The sequence below is a fragment of the Gossypium arboreum genome, chromosome 8 (assembly GCF_025698485.1).
Source record: "Gossypium arboreum isolate Shixiya-1 chromosome 8, ASM2569848v2, whole genome shotgun sequence".
NCBI lineage: Eukaryota > Viridiplantae > Streptophyta > Magnoliopsida > Malvales > Malvaceae > Gossypium > Gossypium arboreum.
Genome location: NC_069077.1, coordinates 16,771,257 through 16,781,766, shown reverse-complemented (window position 1 = coordinate 16,781,766; position 10,510 = coordinate 16,771,257). Strand labels below are relative to the sequence as shown.

Genomic DNA, 10,510 nt, shown 5'->3' with positions numbered 1-10,510 from the left:
CAAATGATTCAACAGTTTATTCAGTTTGATGGTCTGCAGGATGAAGACCCAAATACTCATTTGGCCAATTTCTTAGAATTCTGTGATACTTTCAAAATAAATGGCATTTCTGATTACGTCATTCGCTTTTGGTTGTTTCCCTTTTCATTGAGGAATAAGGGTAAATACTGGTTGAACTTTTTACCATGAGGTTCTATCACTACTTGGGATCAAATGACCGAAAAAGTTTTGCTCAAATATTTTCCACTAGCCAAAATGGTCAAATTGAGCAATGATATCTCTTCTTTTGTATAGATGGATCTTGAGACTTTATATGATGCATGGGAAATGAATAAGGATTTATTGAGAACATGCCCTCACCATGGGTTACCTTTATGGCTACAGGTCCAAACTTTTTACAAAGGTTTGAACCCTTCAACTAGACAATTGATCAATGCATCTGCCGCTGGAACTTTGAATAATAAAACACCTGAAGAGGCTTACGAGTTTATAGAAGAGATTTCACTGAATAATTATCAGTGGCAAGTCATGAGGACAAAGTCGATGAAAGCAGCCAGTGTTTTTAATGTTGATGCGATCACCATGTTGTCAAATCAGGTAGAACTTTTGAATAAAAAGATTGATGATTTATATAGTTCTACGCAGGTACATCCGATGATGCAATACGACGCAAATGGAGGAGGGAACCATCTAGAAAATTGATCCTACAACCTAAACACAGAAGATGAACAAGTCAACTATATGGGTGATAATTCTAGACCACAGAATAATTCGTATAGTAACACTTATAATCGTGGAACCATCCTAACTTCTCTTGGGGTGGTCAAGGAAATCAAAGACCACAACCCCCTCTAGGCTTTCAACCACCTTACCAGTAGGAGAAGAAGCTGAATCTTGAGGAGACGTTGACGAAGTTTATTTCAGTGTCAGAAACTTGTTTTCAAAACACCGAAACAATATTCAAAAATCAAAAAGCGTTGATTCAAGGGCTTGAGAATTAAATCGGTCAATTGGAAAAGATGATTTCAGAAAGATCACAAGGTAGCTTGCCAAGCAACACTGAAACTAACCTAAGAGAGCAGCTTCATGCGATCAGTGTTCGAGATGAAGAATGGTTAAACGAATCTGAATCAAAACTAAGGGAAGAAACTGTGATAAGCAATGGTAAGGTTGAGGTAAGCCAAAATAACCAAGATTTGATCAGTAAGGAATATAAACCTCGTGTACCATATCCAAATGCGACAAGGAAAGACCACACAAATGAACAATTCGATAAATTCCTTAAACTATTGAAAAATTACATATTAACTTACCGTTTATTGAATCTCTTTTGCAGATGCCAAATTCCGTTAAAATTTTAAAGGAGGTTTTAGCAAATAAGAAGAAGTTAGATGATTTGTCGCACGTGGAACTAAATGCAGTGTGCTTAGCCATTTTGCAGAATAAACTACCCAACAAATTGAAAGATCTAGGGAGTTTTACTATTCCTTGTTTAATTCGTAGTTTAAGTGTTAATAATGCTTTCGCTGAGGTAAGCCAAAATAACCAAGATTTGATCAGTAAGGAATATAAACCTCGTGTACCATATCCAAATGCGACAAGGAAAGACCACACAAATGAACAATTCGATAAATTCCTTAAACTATTAAAAAAATTACATATTAACTTACCGTTTATTGAATCTCTTTTGCAGATGCCAAATTCCGTTAAAATTTTAAAGGAGCTTTTAGCAAATAAGAAGAAGTTAGATGATTTGTCGCACGTGGAACTAAATGCAATGTGCTTAGCCATTTTGCAGAATAAACTACCCAACAAATTGAAAGATCTAGGGAGTTTTACTATTCCTTGTTTAATTCGTAGTTTAAGTGTTAATAATGCTTTCGCTGATTTAGGGGCTAGTATTAATGTCATGCCCTACAAAATGTTTAAGTAACTAGGTCTTAGGAAACCTAAACAAACTAGGATGAGCAGTCAATTGGCAGATAGAACAATTAGATTTCCTAGGGGTATTGTTGAAGACGTACTCTTCAAAATTGATAAATTTATTTTCTCAGTTGATTTTGTTGTTCTAGACATGGATGAGTATAGTAACGTACCATTGATTTTAGGATGACCCTTTTTAGCAACTGCTAGAACTATCATAGATGTTGGTATAGGTGAGTTAATACTTCGTGTAGGTGATGACACGATTAAACTCCAAGCTTGTGATTCTGTTAAGATATCTAGTGATCGAGATGATATTATGAGTTCTGTTAATGTTAATAACCTTGTGGCTTAACATTCTTTGCAGAAAACACCTCGAAAAAATGTGATAGAGCCGTAGTCCAGTTTACATGACAAAAACAGATCAAATCATGAAGAAAGAAGATTACAAATCAATGAACTAGATGAATGGCAGACACACATCAAGGTGAAACCTAGAATACACGATGAACCAAAGCGACTTCATGACGAGCTTAAGGATGGGACGAACTAATTTAAGATTGGCAATCAGGTATTGTTGGATAAAACGAACCCTCGAATCGCCACTCCAGAGCTTAATGCAAACGAAGCAACTCTTTTCACGGTACTGAATATTTTCCCATACGGTATAGTCGAGGTAAATCATTCTAAATTTGGAACTTTTAAGGTAAATATTACTCGGCTAAAACCTAATGTCGATAATAGAATTGATATTGAGAAAGAGGAGTTTCGACTCGGTGAACCACCGAAACCTTGCGAATACAGGGTAAGTCGAGATTAGACTTTAAATAAGCGCTTCTTAGGAGGCAACCCGAGTGTTAACATTGCTAACTTTCTTAACATTATTTCATGATTTTTTTTGAATTAATTAATTTTCAAAATCTAAAAAAATAATGTGTTTTTAACCCACATGGCCTGGATACACGGGTGTGTGGAGCATACGGCCTGGCCACACTGGTGTGTGGAGCATACGGCCTGGCCACACCGGCATGTGGGATCTCTAATGGGCGTGAGAGAAGCCAAGGAAAACACACACGGCCTAGCGACATGGCCATGTGACCCATACGGGCATGTCCTAGGCCGTGTGAAACCTGGAGCTAATTGTTTTCAAAGTCAGAGAGTTATACAGCCTGACAACATGGCTAGGTGACCCACACGGCCTGGCCACATGGGCATGTGGGATCTCACATGGGCGTGGGAGAAGCGAAGGAAAATACACATGGTCTGGAACATGGCCGTGTGACCCTTACGGCATGGACACGGGGATGTCCATGGCCATGTGAAAACTGTGTTAATCACCCCAATTTTATTTTATTTTATTTATTTTTAATTGTTATATTATTTATTTTTATTTTACTAATTAATTAATTAATTTATTATTCTTATACTTATATTTTTAATTTTTAATTTTAATTTTTATATATATTTATTATTTTATTTTTATTTTATTTTGCTATATCTATTTTTTTCCTTTTTTACTATTGATATCATTGAGTTTATTATTATTATTATTATTATTATTATTATTATTATTATTATTGTTGTTGTTGTTGTTGTTGTTGTTGTTGTTATTATTTTATCTTTCTTTTTATTTTGCTTTAGTTGTTTTATTTTTTATTTTTTATAATTCTTCAATTTATTTTCATTATTATCTTTTGAAATATTTATGGTTATTTCTAATTGAGTTATAACCCTTAATCTTCTTTATTATTTGTGTTTATTTTCTTGTTAGTTTGCTTGGAATCATGAGTTACATTTAGATTTGACTGCAATTCCGCTTTTCACTATTCTGAAGATTTCATCCAATATTCAGGGCAGTTTTAGTTTTCTCCTTCTCTTATGATATTCTGTTTATACTGTGATTATATATATTTGTACATTGAGGAAAATGTACATCTTAAGTGTGGGGAGGTTATCTATAGAATTATTAGAAAACCCTTGAATTATGTCTTGTGTTTAAGTAATTTTCTCACATTACTATTAGAATGAATTCTTATTGATTTATGATTATCATTGATGTGTTTTAGATTAAATTCAAGCATGATAAGTCTATTTTTAAAATTAAAAATTTTAGGTTGTTTCCCTAAATTAAAGTATTACCTTGAAGTTTGAGATTTGTAAGATTAACATAAAAAACCATAATTTTTGTGATATTTTGAGCCTTTAGAGCATACACTTTTCTTGCTCACTCTATTATTGGTTATGAGTGTGTCAATATTGATTGGTCATTCTAGAACTTGCTTTGATTATACATGTCGAGACCACACCTTTGATTTGATATACTGAGATAGTAAAGACACCTAGGTTTTAACCCACTTATTCCATAATCCTACCTTCAAAATTAACCCTTAGTGAACCCCTTTTAAGCCTAACAAACCATTTCTTGATTTACCCATTAATATTAACCCATAACTCTTTTTTGACTCACTGAGAATTGCTTCCCGTTTTATTGACTCCCTTTTAATCAAGATTTGATTTGGTTAGTTGCTTAACTGTGTTCTTTTGTTTCAATTGTTAAATTTTCTCTTATTATGTATTGTTCTAAAAAAATGAAAAAAAAAGTGAAAAAAATACATTTATGTTTATTATTACAGTTTTATGTTTTTGAGCTTAAGTAGTTGATTTCATTTTCTGAGAATAAGCTCGTGTTATTCTTTAATAATTTCGATTGATGTAATTATTTAGTATTAGTTTATTTTTTAGTTAGGTAATTTATCAATTCAATCTCGATTCTAACCTTCTTTTTCAGCCTTTATCCACACCTTTAACCTAAGCCCCATTACAACCCTTTAAAGAGCTTTTGATTTGTGTATCATATCATTTTATAGTGGTGGAGATTTGATTTTTATGCAAGTCTATGGTAATGACTTTTCATAATTGACTTTTGAGTGCTTAATTTTTGAAACTTAAAGTGAATCTTTAGTGAGGATGTAAAATCTTGTTGATTTTAAATTAAATGTAATTACTTAGATAATGGGAGATACCTATGTTTTCATGTCTTAAAAAAAATGTGTGACTTGGATGTTTGAATCTTTAGGGCTCTTTAAGTTGAATTATCAATGAGTGATTATTTGTGAAATATGGAAAAACATTATTGATGAGAATTACAAGTTGAGAAAGATTAATTTTAATTGTGAGTTGAGGATTTTGCTTGAGGACTAGCAAATGGTTAAGTATGGGGATATTTGATAAGCCATAAAAGTAACATGTTTTTAATCACATTCTTGATGAATTTTGGGATGATTTATTATATGAATTAGTGAATTTGATGATCCTAATCTTTTAAATTCATGTTTCTATACTTAAGTGAGCATAGGGGAGCGAAAGGAGTGAAAAACGAGCTAAAATCGGGTAAAAAGAGTTGTTTCCAGGATCCACATGGCCTGGGCATTTCCACATGGGCTGGCCACACACCCATGTGAACCACACGGGCTGGCCACATGCCTATGTGGCATCTCGTGTCTATATCTCTCCCTATTTCCCAAACACGTGGAAAAAGCGAATTTTTAGAGTTTCTGAGCATTTTAAAGGCTATAAATTCATACCAGAAGAGGACCTAAAGGGGATACACGGAGTAGAAGTAGAAATTACTCGAAGGAAGTCATTGGAATCATCTCGGAAGTAGTTCCCCTTCAAGATTGAAGATCTCCATTCAAATTTCTCTCGAAGTTTATTTGGGTTTTTTATGTCTTGTTGTTTTTCTAAATTTGAGATGTTTTCCTTTTACATTATGAACTAAACTCCCTAAATACCTAGTGAGGATGAAACCTAATATGGATCTTATTATTTAATTATCTGAATTACATGATAAATACTTGTTTTTGTTCTTAATTATGTGTTCTTAATCCTTGCCTTAATATTTTCAGGATATTAATCCAAGTTTGATGTGCTTATTCAGTGGACCAAAAGTCCCTGTTAAGAGTATATCTAGCATAATTAAGCGTAGTTATATGCAATCCTAGAAATAGGACGATATAAATCTACTGGATTAGAGTCAAATCTAATAGGGAATCCATAGATCGAGTTAATACGACGATAGGGGTTTTAATTAGAAAGAGATTTCAATTAATCAACCTAGTGTCAGTTGTTCTTAGTCTCGAAATAGATATTAACATAATGTAGAGATTTCTATAGATCAAGACAAGTGAAAAAATCGTTTGATTCAGAGTCAAAATAGCAAGTGAAGTCTAGGTGGATTCTTTCCTGGGTATTGTCCTCCTTATAAGTTTTCTTCAAGTATTTTTCCCAATTCGCTCTCTTTCACGTTCATTAGTTAATTAGTTTAGTTAATTTTAGATTAAAAGAAATCCCTTTTATTTTAGGCTAAATAATAGGAAGACAGTTAATACTAGTACTTTTAGTTATTGTGGATACGATATTCTGGACTCACCATAGCTATACTACCATTCAATAGGTGCACTTGCCTTTGTTGTGATCGTAGTCTATATTAGTGAGCCATAAAACGATCATTATCGCTCAACGATCATCTATCTGTAAGTATGTTCTGCTTCTGAACTGCTTCCAATTTTCGGTTTCTATTTTTGTAGTTTAACTGGTTTGATCTCACACTGAGCTCGAGTTTCTCACCCCCAATTCTGTTTCCCCTTTCAGGTACAATTCTGGATTCTGTTGATGGGCTCAATACGCAGAGGTCTCAGACATATTCGGCAAATTGGAATATAGTTTGTGTTTTCTAGTTTTAATATTATATTTGGTTTCCGAACTGTAAAATTTTATAATAGTGTGGTACAAATTCTATTTTGGATTTTCATACGTGCAATTATTTTGGTTATTTTCAAACTACACTATAACTTCTATCTGAGTTTTAAATTTCACTACAATAGTTCGGTTTTTACTTAATAAGGTTTGAATGTTTTTAACTTGTAAAGGGATTGTTTATTTGAAATTTCTCACGATCCCTTCGTTGGTCAATGTAGCATCCCGAATTCGGTGGTCATTGTAGCATCACGATCACATCAACTATCACTGTTATTGCCAATTCATTTATTTACCCCTATTAACATAACTCGGACTTTGGCGGATACACGGATTGATAATACTCTAGAACAACATATTTTATGTGCTAATTGCATGCTTATTTTGAGTATGATCCTACTAATTTGGATTATTTTGTGGTATTTTATCTTTTATGGAATAAATTGGAGGTAAGAGGAAACTTAAAGGCAAAAAGTGAGAATTTGAAGATATAATGGGCCAACATGCAAAGAAAGAGAGAAGTGGTGCCAAAAATGCAAACATGGAAGACCCAAGGACTAAAATACAAAAGAAGAGATTTTATAGCTCAAGACTCTATTTTAGTTTCAATTATATTAGGATAATTATTAAGGATTTTTATTTAGATTTAATTTTAGGATTTATTTTCGTTTATCTTTATTTATCTTTAATTATCTTTAATTATTTGTATTTATCTTTTAGAATTTCATTAGGAATAGACTAGGTTTTCTAGTACTATAAATAGGGGATGGAGTGACACATATTTGACATCTCTTTTTCTGTAATCACTCACTCTCCCAAAAACTCTGTCTTTTTGTTCTCACCATATTTTCTTCAATAAAAATCTCACTTCTATTATATTTATTTCTTTTCCAAAATCATGAGCCACTAAACCAATCTAGCCGAAGGTTGTTAAAATTTCCCAAAAAGGTTCATCAGGCTTAGAATCCGTGCTTAGCCTTCTCAACAAGGTATTCATTGCTTCTCCGCATTACGGGACTGACGCTTCCATCCATGTCCCTTAATAGGTGATCTTTTCAACTTGTACAAGGAATGGCCACTTTGTACGTTTTGGGAAGGTTGCACAGTCGGTTCGTTGGCTTTTTGCGTCAGAGGTTGGTGAATCCAAGAGACAAAACAGTGTGGTATTCACCATTGGGAGGAGGTGATCTAGTAGAAGATAGTCCCACAAAAGCGATTATTGGCTAGAGTCAGGCTCCGCCAAATTTTAAGTCTAAATCCTTGGAGTTGGTGGTCGTAGGCGTCCTCTACCACTATAACTGGCTTATCCTACTCAAGAAGGGTTACCTAAAAGTCAAGGATTAAACCCAAGACGGAACGAGACAACCGGAGGCTGGAATCTCACCACATAAGAAACTTTCTCTATTTTCAAACTTTGTTTATTTTTTCCATTTAAATTTTTGCAGTCTATTTAATTTCAAAATTTCAATTCACTTTAAATTCTATTTTTATTTTTTCAGATTCTTAATTCTATTTTTTTTATTTTTTAGGAACACAGGTTTTCTTGGCCAAGAAATTGTCCAGAAATTTAAGAAACTAGCATTCGTATAATCCGGTCCCTGGGGATTCGACCCTACTTCCCCTTTACTATTATTTTTACTATTTTACAGGTAAATTTTGGTGCCGTTACCGGGGACCGGGGACCGGTGACATACTAATATTGTTTTTTGTTTCTTATGACCAGATCTGCTCAGGAACTCTTGCGTTTGATTCATAAATTGAAAAGGCTGCGAAAGCTAATCGCAAGGAAACAAAGCTAAAGAAAAAGCATTCAGCGGTGGTTGGGACTCAAAGTAATCCACCGCTAAAAATCAGAATCGACGATGAAGCAGAGTCTAGGTTTAACGAAAACCCTACTCAAACTTTTGAAGGCGAAAAAGTTGAAGTCGATTCCCCAGAAGAAGTGCTTAATGCTAGGGTTGATGAAAACTCTAGTTTAGCACCTCAACCTATGGCTTAGACAATTCGGCAACTGGCCGAAGCGCCAACGAAACAACCGCCACTATCTATCGCATATCCTGATAAACCGTAAATTATACATATTTTTATCCCATGTTTAATGCATTTTATGGATGATTCCTCATTAGAATTGGTGAATTCGATGCTCCTAATGCTTTAATTTCATGTTTTACACTTAAGAGAGCATAGGAGAGTGAAAGGAACGAGAAACGGGCCAAAAACAGAGAAAATGGGCCAAAGTACGAACTCAACACGTCCTGAACTTCCTCACACGGGCAGCTCACATGCCCGTGCTAACTTGGCAGAATCGAAGCATGATTCACACGGGTAGACCACATGGCCTTGTCAATTTCGCAGGCTCGAACACGGCCTGAAGTAATCGAACACGGGCGTGTCCCTGCCGAGCCCAAGTTGAGTCCAATTCGGAAAAGGCTAATTTTGAGGTCCTCTAGGCATTCCAAAGCCTATAAATACACCCTAGAGGATGAAGAAAATAGGGACGGAGAAGGGGGAGTAAGGAATTACTCCAAGGAAGCCGATTGATCCATCTCGGTAGCCGGATTCATTATCAAGACTGAAGATCTCTCCTCAATTTCCCTTTAGGAGTTTTGGGTTTTCTTTATGTTTTGTATTATTTATTCTTCTGAGATGTTTTCTTATTTAATCATGAACTAAATCTCCAAATACCTAAGGGGAATGAAACCTAATACAAATCTTGTTATTATTTTCTGAATCGTATGAGAAATATTTAACTTGTTCTTAATTATGTGTTCTTAATTCTTGTTTTGATATCCCAGGATATTGATTCAAGACAAGCTCTTATTCAAAGGAGGAATAGACCCTGTCAAAGAGTACATTTGTCATAATTAAGCGGAGTTGATTGCGCGCTTAGAAATAGGGTGACAAAATTTTGCCAGATTAGGGTGAAACCTAATAAGGGGATCTATAGATCGAGTTAATGCAGCCCTAGAGTGTTAATTAGAGAAAATTCTTGATTATTCAATCTAGGGATTAGAAGTTATTAGTCTTGAATAGGGATAATAACATAACTTAGGGATTTCTACAGAACAAGTTGAATGAATAAATCGTCCAATTCGGAGCCAGAATAACAAGTAAAGTCTAGGTGGATTTTTCTTTAGGTATTGTCTCAAGTCAATCAATTTTCCAAAAAACAATTCCCAAATTGTTTTCTCTGTGAGTTCTTAGTTTAGATAATTAGTTAATTAAAAAAACCCTTTATTCTTAGGCTAGATAATAAAAAGACAGTCATTACTAGTACTTTTAGTTCCTTTGGGTTTGACAATTCGGTCTTGCTAAAACTATACTACTGTTTGATAGGTACACTTGCCTACATCGCGATAAAATTTAGTTCAAGAATGAGTAATTATAAATATTTAAAACCTATCACGAAACCTCGCGATCAAGTTTTTGGCGCCGTCGCCGGAGAACTAAGATATTAGGAACGCTTAATTTTTATTACTTTAGCCATTTATTTTTTTTGCAATTGAATATTATTATTATTTATTAACCCACTCTTTCTTTCTCTTGGCAGGTCTTTATAGTTTATGACTAGAAGAAACCCGTCGGGACCATTTATTTTTGACGAAGAAATCGATCGCACAGTTCGTAGAAACCAAAGAGAAATAAGGCGAAGCTTAAGATACACGGAGAACGAGCAAGAAGATGAGACTCAACCCCCAACTGAAGAGATGGCTGAAAACCAAGGCAATCAGCTACCTCCTGCAATTGCGGCTAATCAAAATCCTGCTCCTCGTGCTATGTATAACTATGCTAAACCTTCTTTAACAGGAACTGAGTCAAGTATAGTTAGACC

At 34.4% G+C, this 10,510-nt stretch overlaps 1 non-coding gene across 1 annotated transcript; it reads right to left on the bottom strand.

The window, feature by feature from the left end:
- Window positions 1-261: 261 nt before the first annotated feature.
- LOC128280025 (small nucleolar RNA R71) lies at window positions 262-368 on the bottom strand. The gene has a single exon (XR_008270207.1). It is a non-coding gene; the product is annotated as a small nucleolar RNA R71 (small nucleolar RNA).
- Between the last annotated feature and the right edge of the window lie 10,142 nt (window positions 369-10,510).